This window comes from Solanum lycopersicum, chromosome 7 (genome assembly GCF_036512215.1).
Source record: "Solanum lycopersicum chromosome 7, SLM_r2.1".
Classification (NCBI taxonomy): domain Eukaryota; kingdom Viridiplantae; phylum Streptophyta; class Magnoliopsida; order Solanales; family Solanaceae; genus Solanum; species Solanum lycopersicum.
Genome location: NC_090806.1, coordinates 41,831,485 through 41,850,283, shown reverse-complemented (window position 1 = coordinate 41,850,283; position 18,799 = coordinate 41,831,485).

The window sequence follows — 18,799 nt, the reverse complement described above, 5'->3', positions numbered from 1 at the left end:
GACTATAAATAACAAAGTTAGTTTTATACAAATAAATAATTTATATATATATATATATATATATATATATATATATATATATATATAATGTAATAAATAAATATTAAATAGAAAAAGTAATTATAATCGAATGTCTAGTTAATTATTGAAGGCATATTTGTGATTTTTTCCATATTTACCATCATTAAAAAAGTTTCTTTCATCAATATTCATACATCACATATTTTCTGTTTTCTCCCCAAATTCATTCAAATTCAACATATTTTACATCACTGCGGGAACAATATTGTGATTTTGTATCCATTAGGTATCTTTTAATTGCTTATTTATCTCGTACTTATACAGTTTGATATCCACAATTTTTTTTTGCTCGTTTGTCTAATGTATTCATACTTATACAATTTGATACCCACAAATTGTATCTTTTTTGTACGTTGTGCAATGTATTCATATTTATATACATAGATACTTGTATTGTTACATAAACACAAGTTAAAATATTGATTTACGAATATTGTTATATCTAGATATATAAGCACTATATCGAAGGTAAAAAGTTGATTAGGGAATACAAGTATAGTTGTATCTAACGTATTCATTTTTGTGTTTAACAACAATGTATTCATTGTATTCTATATTGGTGTATTCATTTTTTGTTTAACAATTAGTGTATCTATTGTCATGTAGTTCACCTATTTAAAATCAAAATATTTAACCTTCATTCACAAATTCAACAATTTACTTACAACAATAACTTGAATTAATGAAAAAAATTATTAATACCTTTACGCTGCTAGAATAAGAAATATGGAGACAACAAAAAATTGAGTATGATGTATCACAATTTTTATTAAAATGATGAAAAATATGATCTGATATTTCTTTAAATAAGTATTTTTTCAATTATAAAGTTAATTATGGGAAATTGCTCATTGTATGATGTAAATTGTAATGTAAGGATCGTAAGTTATTTTTAGAGTCAATTCCTTATTTAGTTTGTTATACTTAAAGATGTATTAATGTATAAATAAAAAATAAAAAAGTATACAAAAATACAGCAAAAACATGATATAAATTGTTGTCATTTATTGTAAATAACATATTTATAGCTATTGATATTCATTAACTCTATAAATATAGTTATTTTTGTAAGTTGCTCTTTTTTTAGGCTTAAGTCATTTGCGGCCCGTTAAAGTTGTCCGCATAATTCAATTAGACAGCTCAATTAAGACTAGTATCTATCAAACACTTTTATCTATACAAAATATGTTCCTATTAGACCTTTTTCGATAATCAACAAAAAGGTAAAGTGTGTGTTATACACTTGTTATGATGTGACAAAAATTACTAATTAAAAGATTACATGTGTCACTTGATCCCAACAACTATAGATTTTTTAATGCTAAAAAGAATTAAGATTATTTTAAATAAATCTTACATCTATTTCTTAATAAAAATAAATGAAATGACAATTCATCTTACTCAACTCCGCTCTACCCAACCCTTTTTTTCTTCATCTTCTTCTCTATCATTTTTTTCTCAAACGACAAAAACCTTCACTGCAAATTACTTGCTGATTCAATTTGTTTTTTAAAAAAATATTTTATATTCCTAATATATGTGCGAGAGAGATATTAAAAAAGATTCGTACAATAGTGATGAAGAAGTTTGTCAGTGGTTACTCATACAGAAATCAATTGCAAAGAAAATCGAAAAGACCCAAATTAATTTTATCAAAAATTATTTTCATTCCTAATATGTGATAGAGAAAGATATTCAAAGAGTTGGCACAAGAGTGATGGATAAAGAAAGTTTGTCAATGGTTAACCATCTTAAAATCAATTGTAAGGAGAAATCAAGAGGACCTAAATTAATTTAATTGGCAAATTATTTGATATTGTTTTTGATAAGTTTAGTGGGTTTACAATTTTATTTGAATGGTAATATTTATTCAAAAGTGACCCAAAATAGAGATGAAATGTCTACTTACTTTTTTTTATCCCAATGATCAAAATTCTACTCTCGCTGTTTTTCTTGCAAATTCAATTACTTGATTCAGTGTGTGTGTGTATATATATATACACACACACACACACTCCCTCCATTTAAAAAGGGATGACCTAGTTTGACTTGAAACAGAGTTTAAGAAAAGAAAGAAGATTTTTTAATCTTGTGGTCTTATAAATATCACGTGAAAAATTAAAGTTAAAATGTTTCTAAAAAAGGAAAAGGGTCATTCATTTTTTAATAGACTAAAAAGGAAATAGAGTCATTCTTTTTAAAACGGAGATTAGTAGACTAGTAGTAGATATAACCTCTTTAGTTCTTATACTAAAACGTTATCAAATTACAATAGTGTCCCAAAATATAATGGTTTTGATTTTTGTTACTCACAAATATATTATTTTCTTGCACTTTAAGTAGTTTAAAAGTTCATTTTACCCCTTCTACACCAAAGTGTTTTTTATTTAAAATCATTTATTTCCTCAACTTTGAACACTAATCAAACTCACCCCCTCTTTATTCGGGGGCGGAGCTACACCATCGTATATATAAATAAAATAATAGTATAGATGGTTAAATAATATATTTTGGACAACCTTGAACAATAAAGTCATTTGGCCCAATGGTTCCTGTTGCTCAGCTGAAATTAAGGCCTTATGCCACCATCTGCGCCCAGGATCGATTATCCCAAACTACACTTTTTTTTACATTTTCAGAAAAACTCCTAATTAACTTCTAATTCATAATGAATACATATTTTGTTTTAAAAAAAATTCAAAAACAGTATTATCTACTAAATAATCTAATCAAAAAAGCTCTTACTTAACTTTTAAATCATAATTAATAAATATTTTATTTTTTAAAAAAATCAAAAATAGTATTATCTACTAAATTATCTAAAATTAGAGACTTGGAAGTTAAAAAAATTAAGGGAAAAAGAGTCTAGTAGCCAAATAAATTTTGAATTGATTTACTTTTGATTTTTATTCTTTTCCTTAAAATTTAAATAAAATTCAAAAGTAATTATTTAATTTAAAGTTAATTAGAAAATTCTATGTTTTTTTTTCTATAAAACTATTCAAAGTGATAAATGCTCCATATAAAATTTCTTTAAATAAAACTTGTTTAGTTCTACTTTTTATTTTTCATATTCCGTTGTTAGTCATCGGAGGCTCATGAGTTCTTGAAGCATAAAATGAATTTCATTGTAAACTATTTTTTTTTTGTCCGTTCACTTCCTATTAAGTAAACATGACTATTAAAGCTAAATATTATGTAGTTCAATTTTAAATTTTTTGGTATACTTTTTTAATTAAAAAAATTAATCATTAATGTTACGTTGTTTGGTTTACAAAATTTTAGTGCACCATTCGTTAAGTTATTTTTATTCACTATGCAATTTTTGGACACCCTTCGTAAAACTTTTGTCTACGCCATTGCCTTTATCCCATGTATTATCCATTGTATTCTTGTTATAACAAATATATGTAATAGATATTTATATTATGTATAATTTAATTTTTAATCTAGGTAGTTATAACAGTTTTTTTATGTTCATTAATATTATAAGTAGGATAATATTTTTATAAATTTGTTATTAAAAAATTTAATATTATTTTTATGATCATTATTTTAATATAATGTGCATAAGTGTGTGTCTATATATATATATATCTATATATATGCATATATTTTTGTTTTTATCCACTTTGTTGTTACATGTGTTTCATATTTACCTGGTCCTTCTTGATATGACAACCCCTAAGAACTTTTAATTAGAACTAGATTTTGTTAAACTAACATCATTAGTAATGCTTTGAAATTTTAATTTTCACTAGTATAAATTTATGCAGTTATTTAAAATTAAGGGTAGAAATAAAAAATATTTTAATTTCATAAGTTGGATATGTAAATATTAAACAATTATTTTTAGAGTGACGGTCAAGTAATATAACTGCGGGAATATTATCTATTTTCTATATAAATAAACAAGTTTTCATTGACATTTATGGAGTATTACATAAATTATAGTTTAAAATAATTTAAAATTAAAATAAATACCATCAATAAAATTTAACCTTAATAAATTAAATTTATAATTTTGTATTTCCTACATCAAATATATTTGTATTGTTATTATTCTTTGTAATTTTCACTTGTATAAATGCCTATTGGAGTTTTGATTATTATTAATAAATTTTTTTCGATCATCCTAATTTATTTTTATTATAGAACATAATTAATTTATATACTTAATTAGTCTTTCTCTTTTTTTGGTCCAAAAGATAATATTTACGCATTTATGAAAAAATTGTTACATGTATTTAAGAAAATATCATAATTTTTAAAGAAGTTAAAAAAAGTGTACCTCCATACTTTAAAAATATTAGTAAAAATATCAAAAATGTCATTAATTTAGAAAAGATTGTGTATCCTAATTTACTTCTTTTAATCCTATATCATATAAGGAATATTTTCTCTCTCATATTTTCATCTTCTTTTTTTTTTCTTTTTCTTTTTGCAACATATTTTCATCTTCAAATTCTTTTCCATTTCAAAACCCGTCTGTCTCTCTTCTTTTTTTTTTTAGAAGTTGAAATATATATTTTATAAAGATATTCACACAATCCCTTTTATTAAGGTATGCATCTTTCTGTTTTTTAAGGTTTATTTTATGATTTTATTTTTGTTTAAATTTTTTAAAATTGTTGTTTTTAGTTGAAATCACGGTTAGGGTTTGATAAACTCTTAATCACTCTCCAATGGCAGAACCTAAGAGAATTACTAAAGGTATCCAACTTAATCAATAATTTTCTACTTTTCAATATCACAATTTCTTACTTAGAACACAAATGACGACAATTTTGTATTCCAATATCACTTTATATCCAAACAAGTTCTACTTTTTTTTTATTTTGTATTCATCATAATGGTATACCAACAAAGTCATATTTGTAGTTTAATTCAAATGAGTATTTATTGTGCTCATTTTCTGTTTCAATCTCAATTTTCAATGACAACAATTCTGTATTTCTTTTTTATTATGTATTCATCACAATTGTATACCAATAATTTTTATATTTTATGTGCTCACTTTACCATTCAAATAAAAATTAAATATCATTATTGTGTTGCGTATTTTACTATGATCATTTTGTATTTAACTCAAATATCATTATTGTGTTGCGTATTTTACTATGATCATTTTGTATTTAACTTTCACATTGTATTCAGGTAAGAGAACCCACTCATGGGACAAGAAACCCTTCCCGCACCAGGCACTAATAAATTTTTTGTATTTTTTTTTTGTGTTCATCATAATGACATGCCAACAAAGTCAATTTTGCATTTCAAATTATGTGAGTATTCATTATGCTCATTTCTTATTTCAATCTCAATTTTAATGACAAGTCTGTATTTTTTTTATTATGTTTTCATCATAATTTATATCAACAACTTTTCTATTTTATGTGCTTACTTTAGCATTCAAATTAAAATTGATATTTTACTTTCATAGTGAAACTAAAAATTGTATCACAATAATCAAAATTGTATTACATAATTGATAACTATATTTTTCTTTTATTCGTATTACAAAAATATTACTGAGTGTATCACAATGTAATCTAATCATTACGTATGAATTCGATTAAAGAAAATTATAAAATTCTGGAAAAAGAATAGCATTGTTTGAGAAATGATACAATACAAACTAAAAAAAATACACAGTCAAAAGTCGATTTTGGCTAAAAAATTTGATCCATTGAAACTGTGGTTGGATATAAAAAAATGTGATTTAATAGAATTCATTTCAACAGAAATTGAGTATTATCAATGAAAATTTAAAAATCGATACTATAAATTTGATGAACAAGTGAGATGAGTTCTTTGTGTTTTTTTAAACTTTTGTAATTGATGAGACTTTAAGCAATTGTTCCTTTTAAAAAAATTATCTCCCCTGAATTTCTCCCTTTCTGTTATTTAACAATTGTGTTCTTAAAATTAAAACAAGTAATAAAAACTTAAATAAGATACATAATAAACTAAGATTTTGACATTTTTACTAAATATTGAAAGTGTTGACAATGAATCCTATTAAATGTTAAAATTGACATTTTGAAAAATTTCCCATTTAAACTATCTCATAAATCAAGACCTCTTGCCCATGGAGCGTATCTTATTCTTTGGAAGCCATTTTGGCTAAGTCTTGTCTATAAGACAAGAGTTATGAAGCATATGAAATTAAGACAAAATATGATAGTGTCAAGTCTTTCCATGGGCTGTGACTTATCATTTAGAAGATTTAGGGCTAAGTCTTGCCTTTAAGGCAAGAGTATTGACCATCTGAAAAATCAAAACACAATATGATAGTGTCAAGTCTTGCCCATGGAGCGTAACTTGTTGTTTTAAAGTTCTTGGATAAGTCATGCCTCTAAGGCAAGCATTATAAAGCATCTCACAAGCTAAACATAGTGAAATAGTGCAAACTATTGCCCATTGAATTACATTTTGCTTTTGAGGAAAAAATATTGTGTTCAACTAGTGTAAATGATTGCCCATTGAATTACATTTTGCTTCCAAGAAAAAAGTTATTGTGTTCCCCATAAGTTTGACTTAGTGAAGATGGTGTAAATTGTTGTCTATGAGGCGCAACATGTTATTTGAAAGTCCTTGGGCTAAGTCTTTCCTCTAAGGCAAGAGTTATAGAACATCTCATAAATCAAGACACAATATGATAGTGTCAAGTTTTCTCCATAGGAGTAACTTGTTATTTTGAAGTTCTTGGTCTAAGTCTTGACTCTAAGATAAGAGTTATAGAGCGTCTCATAAGTTAGACATAGTGAAATAGTGTAAACTATTGCCCATGAGACATGTGTTATTTTTATAAACCCTTGAGCTAAGTTTTGCCTCTAAGAAAAAAGTTATCGTGTTTTCATAAGTTATACGTAGTAAAAATGATGCAAAACATTGTCCATGAGGCGCAAATTGTTCTTCGAAGTCCTTTGACTAAGTTTTGCCTCTAAGGCAAGAGTTATAGAACATTTAATAAATGGCAGTGTCAAGACTTCCCCATGAGGGTTAACTTGTTATTTGGAAGTCTCTGGGATAACAAGTCTTACCTCTCGATGCAACACCTCGCAAAAGTTTAAGCTAAAGAATTGAACCATTCATCTTAAGCATATTAGCTTGTACTGGGTTATGTATTACTTGCTTATATGTGCTAAGGTTCATTCCCAAGCTTAGGAAGTGTATCAAATGTAGTTTAGATTCTTGTGGGCCTCTAACACTAAGTCAAGTTAATAACTTTCCTAACAACTAAGTTTTTGCAAGAGTTTATTCAAGGGTTAACTTCAAATGACCGTGTCTCTCAACATATAAATTATGTGATCCATGACCTAATAAATTAAAGATTTATAAGACTTATTTCAAACTCCATCAATATTTCACAAACCTAAGTTCGAAGTAAAATGTTATGACTATTTTACGAGAGACACTCTAGTAGAAATTTAAGGACTTCAGTTTTACAAGTTCAATCTACAGCTCATGAATCAATGATTGAACTCGTAAAATGAAGTCCTGAAACTTGATTTTTATTAATCCAACTACACTGGTCATAAAGCAATCTATGTATCATAATAGGGGCCGTTGAATGAATTTATGACTCTTAAAATATCATCCTTGAATTCCACAATGTGATTAATGACCTCCTTCATAAGCAAGACTTTGAAGAAAACTCAGTCACTGATGCAAAACTCTAAGTCTCTTCGTCCCATATCTGTGTATGACTTCTATCGACTTTGAGATGTTAGAAAACTCTCCCGAATGAGCTTGGCCTGCTCCATTGTCTGCTGTATTAAGTTAGGTCCAATCATCGTTGATTGACCTATCTCGAACCATCCAATTTGGGTCTATATTTTCTCCCATACGAAGCCTCATAAGGTGCCATCCGATGGTGGAATGATAACTGTTATTGTATGCGAACACAATAAAAGGAAAATGGTCATCCCAACTTTCTTTAAAGTCAAGTACTCAGACCCGTAACATAATTTGTGTCTCAGCCTGATCATCAGTCTAAGGGTGAAAGGTTGTACTAAGATTGACATGTGTCCCCAGTCCTTTATGGAAGGACTTCCAAAAGTTGGCGGTGAAATGTTCTCCTCTATTAGAGATAATAAATACTGGACATAGTGCATCCTTACAATCTCTCTAATATAGAGTTCTGCATAGTCTTCATCCATAAAAATATCCTTCACGGGTAAAAAGTGGGCTGATTTTGTTAGTCCATCAACAATTACCCAGAGAGAGTCAAACTTGCGGCGCGATCAAGGTAACACTGTGATAAAATCTATATTATTTACTTCCCACTTCCACAAAGGAATGACTATCTTTGAACTAGACCAACATACTTTTGGTGCTAAACCTTCCCCTATTGGTAGTTAGGGTACTGTGTCACAAACTCAACAACGTCCTTCTTCATCCCGTGCCACCAATAGATCTCCTTAATATCATGGTACATCTTAGTCGAATCCAGGTAAAAAGAATAACAAGAATAATGTGTCGCTTCCATAATTCGATGTCGAAGCCCGGCAACATTCGGAACAAACAATCGCCCAACATATCTAAGGACTCCATATCCTGCTATATCAAATACTAAAGTCTATTGATTCTGAGCCTTAGCTCTGAGCTTCTCTAAGTTAAGATCCTCTTGTTCCCGTGATCTTACTTCTACAACTAGAGATGATACAATTGTGTCCTAAATTGTTATCCCGCTATCATTTGCCTCTAACAATTTGACTCCCAAGATAGCTAACCGATGAAGGTCTCGTGCTAGCTTACGCTTTTACCAACACCTAAATTGGATAAACTACCCGTAGATCTTCGATTAAGGGAATTAGCTACCACATTCACCTTTTCTGGATGATATAAATATCTATATCATAGTCTTTCAGAAACTCAAGCCATCGACACTGTCGCAAATTTAACTCCTTTTATCTAAAGTATATTGAAGGATTTTATGATCTATGAAGATGTCAAAATGAACGCCATACAAATAGTGTCTCCAAATCATTAACTCATGCACAACTACAACCAACTCTGAATTATGGGTTTTCTCATGCTTTCTCAACTGTATTGAAGCATATGCGATAGACTTACCATCTTGCATTAGAACACATCCCAAACCAACACCAGAAGCATCACAGTACATCACATAGCCATCTAAACCCTCTAGAATTGCTTGAACTAGTGCTTATGTCAATTTGTCCTTCAACTCCCGGAAACTATAGCCGTAAGACTCAGTCTATTGGAACTTAACTGTTTTTTGAGTCAGCCTCATTAATGGTACTGAAAGTGAATAAAACCCCTATACAAACCTTCTCTACTAACCAACTTACCCTAAGAAACTAGGAACCTCAGCCGGAGTCATGGTCTGGACAAAGTCTTTACGACCTCAATATTTTATGTATCAACTGCAATGACTGCGTCTGATACAATATGACCTAAGAAAGCTACAGGTCCAACCAGAATTCACACTTATAAGACTTTGCATAAAGTTCTCAGGGTCAAAGAACATGATGTACTGCTAGTAGATGATTTGCTTGCAAAGATTTTGAATACGAATACAATTGGATATCATAAGTAAATACAATAAAAACAAGTCTAGATAAAACCTAAGTATACTATTCATTAGGTCCATGAACAGTGTTGGGGAATTAGTTAATCCAAAAGACATTTTCCAAGAACTCAACGTGTCCGTATTTAGTTATAAAAGTTGTCTTTGGAACATCTTTCTCTCGGACTCGTATCTGGTGGTACACTGATCTTAAATCAATCTTTGAGAAACACTTAGCACCTTGTAACTGATGAAACAAGTCATCGATCCTTGAAAGGAAATACTTATTCTTTATAGCTTCCTTATTCAACCATCGGTAATCGATACACATTCTTAGTGAGACATCTTTCTTTCTTACGAATAACATTGGCGCACCCTATGGTGAAGCACTAGGCCTGGTAAAGCCTTTATCCAAAAAAAATTTCAGCTGATCCTTCAACTCATTTAGCTCAACAGGATCCATTCCAGAAGGAATACAAGTATGGGTTTTCTACCTGGTAGCATACTAATAGTAAAATCAATTTTCCATTCTAGAGGGATACTATGGAAATACATCTACAAACTCATTAACTATATGAATATACGGAAGAGTCGGTGGTTCTAAATCTATATCATGAACTCAAACAAGATGATAAATAAACCCCTTAGTAATCATCCTCCTCGCCTTACGAGAGGAAATAAAGCTACCTTACGGCATTGCTGTATCGCCTTTCCATTCCCGAACTGCCTCTCCTGGAAAGTGGAATCTAACAATCTTTGTCCAGCACTCAACATTAGAATAAGAAGATGTTAAACAGTCCATACCAACAGTGACGTCAAAATCAACCATCTCTAACTCTACGAAGTCTACATAGGTGTGGCGATCGATAGTGTCTACAGTGCTATCTCGATAGACTCTCTCGACAATAATAGACTTAGTAGATACAAAAAAGAGTCAATGTAATGACTCTGACACTATGCGTAACTTCCCTACGATAAATGGAGTAACATAATAGAGTTGATCCATGATCTATCAAATCATACACAAAATGGGAGCAAACCGTTAATGCGCCTGTCACAACATCTGGTAATATGGATACTACTAGAACTAGATGCTCTCTCGCTACCTCCACCCCTGCCTTTACTTGCTGAAGTCTCGGGTCCATGCCTTGTAGACTGTGCTAATGAGGATGAACCTAATATTTATCCAGTTGAATGACCTATACTACCCTAACCTATGGTCGGGCAGTTCCTCCACCCATGCCCCTCTTGTCCACAAAAATAACAACCTGTGGAGCCCTACCTGCACCTCCCAAAATGATCCTGCCACAAGTAGCAAAAAGTGGAGGTGTTGTCCTAGACTGGATTGAACCCCTTTGCTGAGAGTATGATTCTTGTGAACCCTCACCCGGGCCTGACTATCCCTGGAGATCAAATATACAACCCTGGAACTGTTGAGGTGGAGGTCTAGGTGGCCTACTACAATATTGGGGACTGGGACCACACTGAGAATCTCTATGTGAACCAATGGGCCTGTCCCTTTTTTGTCTCTCTCTCGACCATGTCACTCATATAATATAGATTTCTACGATCCTATATGCCTTGCAAAGTCCTGAATTTGGGAGATATCCATATTGTTATTTAGTGTACTGGTAGAATAATCATCGATATAGTCTGAGTCAAGCTTTCCCACAAATCTATGCACCCTGTCATGCATCATATTAACAAATAGTAGTGCATATCTAGCCAATGAATCAAATCACTGCATGTACTCTCGGACACTCATGCTGCCCTGTCAGTGGTTTAAAAACTGGTCCACCCAGCCATTCCTAATCTTTTGAGGCAAATAATGATCTCTGAAAGCTTATGTAAATCTATCCCAAATGGGTAGAGCTGAATCTTTTCCCCTAGATCTCTCTCAACTTTTGTGCCACAAAAATGCAATATCGTGCAATCAAAATGCGGCTAACTCTATTGGCTCAGTCATTGAGGCATGCATGACTTTGATGATCTTATGAAGCTGATGAACAAAGTGCTTAGGGTCCTCTATGTGATCTATCCCCGTAAACTTTGGATGATTCAAGGCAAGAAATTCACGAACTCTTGAACTTCTGGGGCCTTTAGAAGATCGGGTAACATCTGGTGCAATTGGCTTGTGCTATGCAGCTACTAACTGGGCTAACATACATACCACACTCTTTAAATCCGAATAAGATGGAATATGAGGGACTAGAAGTGGTATTGCTGGTTGAGGCAGGTTCCCTATAGCTTTCAGAGGATCCTGAAGTGACGGATAAACTATAGTGGTTGAGAAGATGTCTTCCCCTAGGTCTCACAATGGGCTACCTCGACTTGTGGTACCTTACTGGTACCCTCGCCAGTAGTTGTAGTCTGTCAAAGTATCAGCCATCTCTATCTGCATACAAATATCAGTTATAAACCTTAAACCTCAAGGCTTATGATACCGCTCTATTGCATGAGGTGAGCAAAAGAAGGATAGTCATTCTAACATGTCCGGTAGCTTCTTGCTTATTGAATGTGGTGCATAACACAATTATAAACAAGACTCTACTAGACACGACTTGCAGACTCCATATGATACGATGTTGCTCTGATACCAAGTTTTTCATGCCCCAAACTCAAGGGCGCAACTAGCTCCTAATGCAAAAACTTAGGCTCGAGCTGAACCTACTGCACCATTTGCTACTAGTGCATGGCATCCACACGCAATCAAGAAAACAACCAAGTGTATATCGGCTTAAAAATAAGCCCTCGACCGGCAAGGCCCATGTAATTACATCTATAAATGAAATAACTAACCGATATCCAACTAGCATAGAAGTACTTATTAGGCCGTAGAGGCCACCATGATATGTATACCAAAATTAAAAGCAGGTATATATCAAGAGAAAACATCAAATAGCTCACAAGCTTAAGGAAACAGAAAAACTAGGCCAACATGGCCATAACGTAGCTATACACCCCACATACTAGTCTGCAAGACTCTAAGAGTAGTAAAGATTGGTTGAACAGGGCCCAATCCTACCAATAAAAATATATACAATAAAATCTAACGAACCTCCAAACTCTGGTTGCTTTTGAGGAAAGGGTCTAGTCAACCAGATAGAAGTCAACCCTACTGTTAGGAGGTCTATTTGGTTTTCTGTCGGAATCTGCATACATGAATACATCGCCCTAGGAAATGGGCCATTTGTACAAAATAATATATAGAGTATGAAAGACAATAGACTTTGAGCAGGTATCCTAATATACTGGAATAATCTGATAAATAAATAAAGTATAACATAAGTGTACTGACTTTCTCCTAAATCTAAACTTATATAAAAAAAACAACCACCTAACCAAGCCCCCATAAGTTCAGCAGGTACAAACAACACATAAGACCACCTACTCAGGCCCCCATAAGACCGGAAGGTGCCAATCAGTTTATATCCCCCTATTTGTAGTCCCCTAGCCCCTTAGGAAGTTACATAGCCCTCTTAGGAATTAATATAACCCCGCATGCAGCACATAGATCTCTTAGGCATCAACATAGCTTATAGACAACTCATTGCCCTCTTAGGCAACAACATGGCCTAGTAGGAAGCATATATCCTTCTTAGGCGTCAATATAGCCATGTAGTTAACTTATAACCTTGTATTCATACATATAGCCCCGTAGGAAGCTCATAACCTCGTGGGCAGAACATAGCCATACATCACATTCCTGCAGCTAACCATAATATCCCCAAGTGCAAAATAAACAATCCAATCTCTAAAAGTGAGCAATGTAGTTATAAGCAACCTATAAAAATAGCCTTTAAGTCTTTTCCAACATGGGGGCACTACTAACTGAATAAGAATCCCACCAGGGGAGGATTATATCAACTCGAGCAGGCAACAATAAAAAATAATGGTTACAAGTATAACAAGGAGAACAACCCAATTACAATACTTATAAGCTTTAAGGAAACATGCCGTAAGTAGGGAACAACCTTAACATACACTTTTTGCTGAATTCACGCGTACTAATGACTTTTAATCACAACCACCTCGATACCACAACAAGGCAGAACCATAATCAACACACAAGAGTTGAGGGTACCACGATAATCCGATAAAAATATATATTTCCGTCGCAAATCGCTATTTGTGGCTTATTAATGCTGGAATCAGTGAAAGAAAGGTCTTACCTTGATCTTAAGTTTGTAATACACCTCAAAACCTTAAAATATTTCAAAACCCTTGCTGTCCTAACACCAAAGTATAATATGCTACAAAATCGATAAAACAAATTATACCATATTAACGAGTTCAACACATAGAACTACTTTTGTCAATAACTTAAGTCAAGAAAATCTGTAACTTGGCTGATCCTAAAAGTGGTTTTAGTGAGTTTTCTGGTTCTTCACTAAGAAAAATAAAGAAAATTCGAAGAATATTATCTATAAAAATTTCCACCAACTTAGGGGGATCCACACTCACATGCTTATTTGCATAGTCTCACGAAAACGTGAATGTCTCTATATTCTGAAGTCGTATAAACAAATGGTTTGATACGTTGGAAACTAGAGTCGTAGAACTTTGATCTCATAGGTGTTGGGACCCATATATATTTAAATATTGGGAGAAAACTTTTGAGACATTTGACCCAAATTTAAGAGAAATCTCTAAAAAGGAACTTACATAAATTTCTCCAACATTAATTTTGCCACTTAACTAAATTAAAAACATGAGATACAACTCTTGAAAACTTAAAGTAGGACATATCATATCGTTTTTAATTTATTACCAGCCTCCTGGTCTTTCCATGAATATACAAGTATTTTATACGTTTCGAAAAAGCGGGGTGGTACACCCACTTATTTGTACAATCTTACCAAACAAATATTAATAAAATCACATAATAAATTATTCAAAGTCATCGTGTTCAGTATTGTTCACTCAATATAGATGACAAATTATTATTTTTTACTAAACATTAAAATAGTAGTAGTAAATTTGATTGATAAAAAATAATGAATTTGATAACTATAGATGATAAAGTAGAAATTGATTTAAAGTAATAATAAATTTTATGTTGGTTATATGAATTTTAAAAAGCAATGATATAATTATAAATTTTATTTAGATATGAAATAAATGACTAGTATATATAAATGTGAGATTTTAGTAAAATATAAACTTGTGGGTCAATTTTTGTATTTAAAACATCCCAAATCATGATATAGAATTCCCAAATCAATGTTAAGAATACGAGATTCCATCTCATGACATATAATAATGAGATGGAATCAATGTGAAATCGCATGTCTAAACATTGATTTTATCTCACGATATTACATCGTGATATGGTACCGCAAGACCAAAGCCTATTAGTTTCATGTTCAACCACAGGTCAACCTTGGGTCAATTGTGGCTTTAAGCACCATGTTACGACTATGGGTAGTCTCGAGTCGTTACAAACTTATTATAAAATTATGTATAAAGTGTCCTAGAGTGTGTAAAAGTCGCACTAAGTAGATCCTTGTTCATGGGTATGTAACACACCATATTTATATATGAGAGGCTATGAAACAATTTCATGAAATACTTTTATCCTTTCATTCTCTCATTCATGTGATAGAGTTTGACTCTATTAAAACTTATTCTATTCTATCATTTGCTCTACGCGTTTATAGAATCATGCCTCCTAAAATAGTTTATTTCATCAGGAACAAATCTAGGGACATGGCTGACTCAATTGGTTGGGCTTCAATAGCCGTCCAACCTCTGGAGTAGGAGGAAAAAAAGTTACATGTATTCTTAGGCTTCTAAGCCAACGCCTTGGCCTAGCCGTTTAGTAAACTCCTTCTACCTTATTCACAAAGTTTGTCACTTCATTAAAGCTTTTACCTACAGTGGCCATGTGAAGAAATAATACCTGCAACTCGAGATTCAATCCCTTGATGAAAAAAAAGTTCCTCTATTCTTTTGTACTCATCAACTATGTAGCATATCTGGACAAGACATGGAACTTAGCCTCATAAACAACTACAATCATACCACCCTACTTCAAAGGCATGAACTTTTCTTTTTTTACAATTTTCAAATTTAACTTTTCACATGACATTTTTGAGATATGAAATTAAATTGCATTTCGATACATTCTACATATCATTTAACATCACATGATTCATAAATTCATTTTACTTATTTATATCGTGTCAAGTTAATAATAAACAAACTGAAACTAAGAGAGTAATATCATGACATGTGGATTAAGACGGAGGAAACACTTCTAGATAATAAATTAAATCATAACATATGATGTTCAAAATAAGAAATATGATGTTTGTACTTAGACATGGAGGGAGGTTCACCTAGAAATATAGTTTATTAATTATTTTAAATTGACTACAAATTAATACTGCAAAAGTCAAACTTGAATAAAGAAGTTCAACACTTCTTGTCACGATCGAGGAGCACTCCCTAGACGTAACCGGCGTCTTCATCCTCAAAGAGGTCTTAGACTAGCCCTTAGCTTACATCATGCATATCATAGGTAGAGCAAAATGCGGAAAATATAAAACTTTACCTATGAAGTTTACATAGACTTATCATATATCGAAAATAGTCTACAATTGTGTCACACAAAACAATCTATCATGGGAGTACAAGATTTGGGACATAAACCTTACTACATTTCAATAAAGTCTCATAAGACAATAGAACATAGTTTTTACAAGATAGGAAACATAAAAAAGTCTTTAGACTAATCAAATAGGAAAGCTAGAATGGTAGGCTTCATCCTCGGACTGAGGACCCACCAACAACTTAGGAAATATACAAATCTTCCTTGAAAATGTGATACGCTCAAACTTATTCTCAAATGAGAAGTAAAGTGGTCGCGTCAAGTAAATAACCCAACTAGTGAGGTTGGGATCATTCCCACGAGGAAAATAGTCTAGACATAACTTCAACTTGTTATTACTATTGTTCGGTTGATGACTTCCTTAGAAAGTAAAAACATAAAAAGGAGGGTTTGTATTTCCTAATGAGTAAAAATAACTAACGAAATTGAAAGAGACACTTAACAGTTTTGAAAGTTGAATTATAATCAATTAATCAAAGTAACTAGGGTTTACGTGTTCCCCACAGGTTCATAACTTGATAATTCTAACTATAACAATTCTTTCCTATTATATTGCATGCAAAGTGATAAGTTATGTATTTCTAAATCCTTGGTCCGGCATCTAGATCTCACTCCGCACCTTGGTCCAGCTACGTGTGTTGCTTTCCTAACCCTTATTTTTACCTCATATTAAGCATCGTATTTGATATTTGACTAAGTTATTACCTCGTACCAATCAATACTAGCCTATTAGATAGTATACACTAAATCTATGTTAATAATTCTTTTCCTATTATCTACCTCCTTGGTCCGGCAAGTAGCATTAAGGCGAGTTCTAACGTTGATCATCCGTTAAAAAGACTTCTAAGCGAAAGAATTATTAATACATGCAAGACACTATTCTAGAATTGTTAGTTTATCTAGGGTTTATCTCATTATTTGCCTATAGTTCCCACAACTCTAGTTATGGAGTTTAGTTACTCATAGCCATAAACACAATATTCAAATATATTAAATAAGAATTCATGTACTTACTTCAATGAGAAAGAATAAAGTTCGAAAATTTGCTTGATTAATCACCAAAAATCAAACACTAATACACAAAGTCTAATAATATGATGTCTAATCTCCCAGAGTCTAACCTCAAAAACGAGGTTTTTCGAACTATTTATAAAACATAAAAACCTAATTAAACAAGGATTCTAATTACTGGAAATCTTTTAAAATGCGGCTGGGTCAACGGACCACGGACGGACCGTCGTGGTCACAACGGACCATCATGGACTCCGTCGTCCCATACTTGGTGCAATTTCTTCTGCTGCTTTCTTCATTCCCCTCGACGGCAAGTGTGATGGACCGTCATAGGCACAACGGTCCGTCGGGGGTCTTCGTTTCAAAATACTTCAACTCTTGGAATCTGGGTACAGGGATCCTTTCAAAATACGAAGGATAACTTTCATTTGTTTTTTTTATTTAGGCTAGAAATGGGCTATCTTGAATAAGGGCCTATGATCCTTTCATAATTGTCTATTACAACTTACTTTTAGCAGGGCTAACCAGGCAAGTTCTAGCTCAGTACCAGTAGTGGACTACTAAAATTTTCCTCACACTCACCTGACATCTCATCACTATACCAGATTATCAGACACCTAGTTCAACTTGAAGATTTTTGGTAATGCAATGGTGTAACTCTATTTCATGTTTAGAGCCACACAATTATCAGTTACGACGCCTAGTCATGCAACATTTTCCAGTTTTATCAAGATATCATTTTAGCCATCATGCTTCAGAGTTAAACTATGTACAAAAGATATAACGTGCCGGTTCAACAGAAAAAGTAATCAGTCTTTTGGGGAAAAAGAACATAGGCAAGAAAACCCCAAAAAAGGATAGTGAGTTGGGCTACTCAGACTTCACCCTAACACTCACTTTCCATTTACCCCACCCCCAACAAAAAAGCATGCAATTGTCCCCAATGCATAAAAAAAATCTAAATATTAGAGTGGTAGGTGAAGCAAACCTGTGGCGCAAAGCGTCGTCGATTCAACAAGCCGGTGGGTCCGATTCCCCGGAACCCATATCCTCTGCAATCTGGACACCCTCAGTGGTGTCCGCAGCAGCAGTGCACCATCAGTAGTGACTCCTGCTGTCTCTACAGTGCGGGAGCTAGATGCCCCAACCGCTATCTGCGATGCTCTAATTTGGTGTGCCTCCGCCTCAGCAAGTGAGGCTCTCCTCGCAGCCTTCATCTCTCGGCGCTCCTTCTTCCTTGCTCGCGCCTCATCCTCTACTCGACCCCGATGCCTCTTGGCACTCTCTCGAGGGGGAGGTGGTGGAATTTCAGAAGTATTAAACAGGGCCGCCAATACTGTGTCCTCAGTAGGCTCGACAGAAGGGACCTCAGAATCCGGCACCCTCGCCTCTAGTATCGTGTCGATGTCTGCACGAAGACTGTCGACTGCAGCCTGAAGAGTCGACACATCTACCGGAGGGGCTGGTCGAGCTAACACTCTCAACTCAAAGGAATCTAGGCGCTGGTTAACCTCAGCAATCTTTCGCTCGGTAAACTGCTGCATCTTCCTCTCTAGACG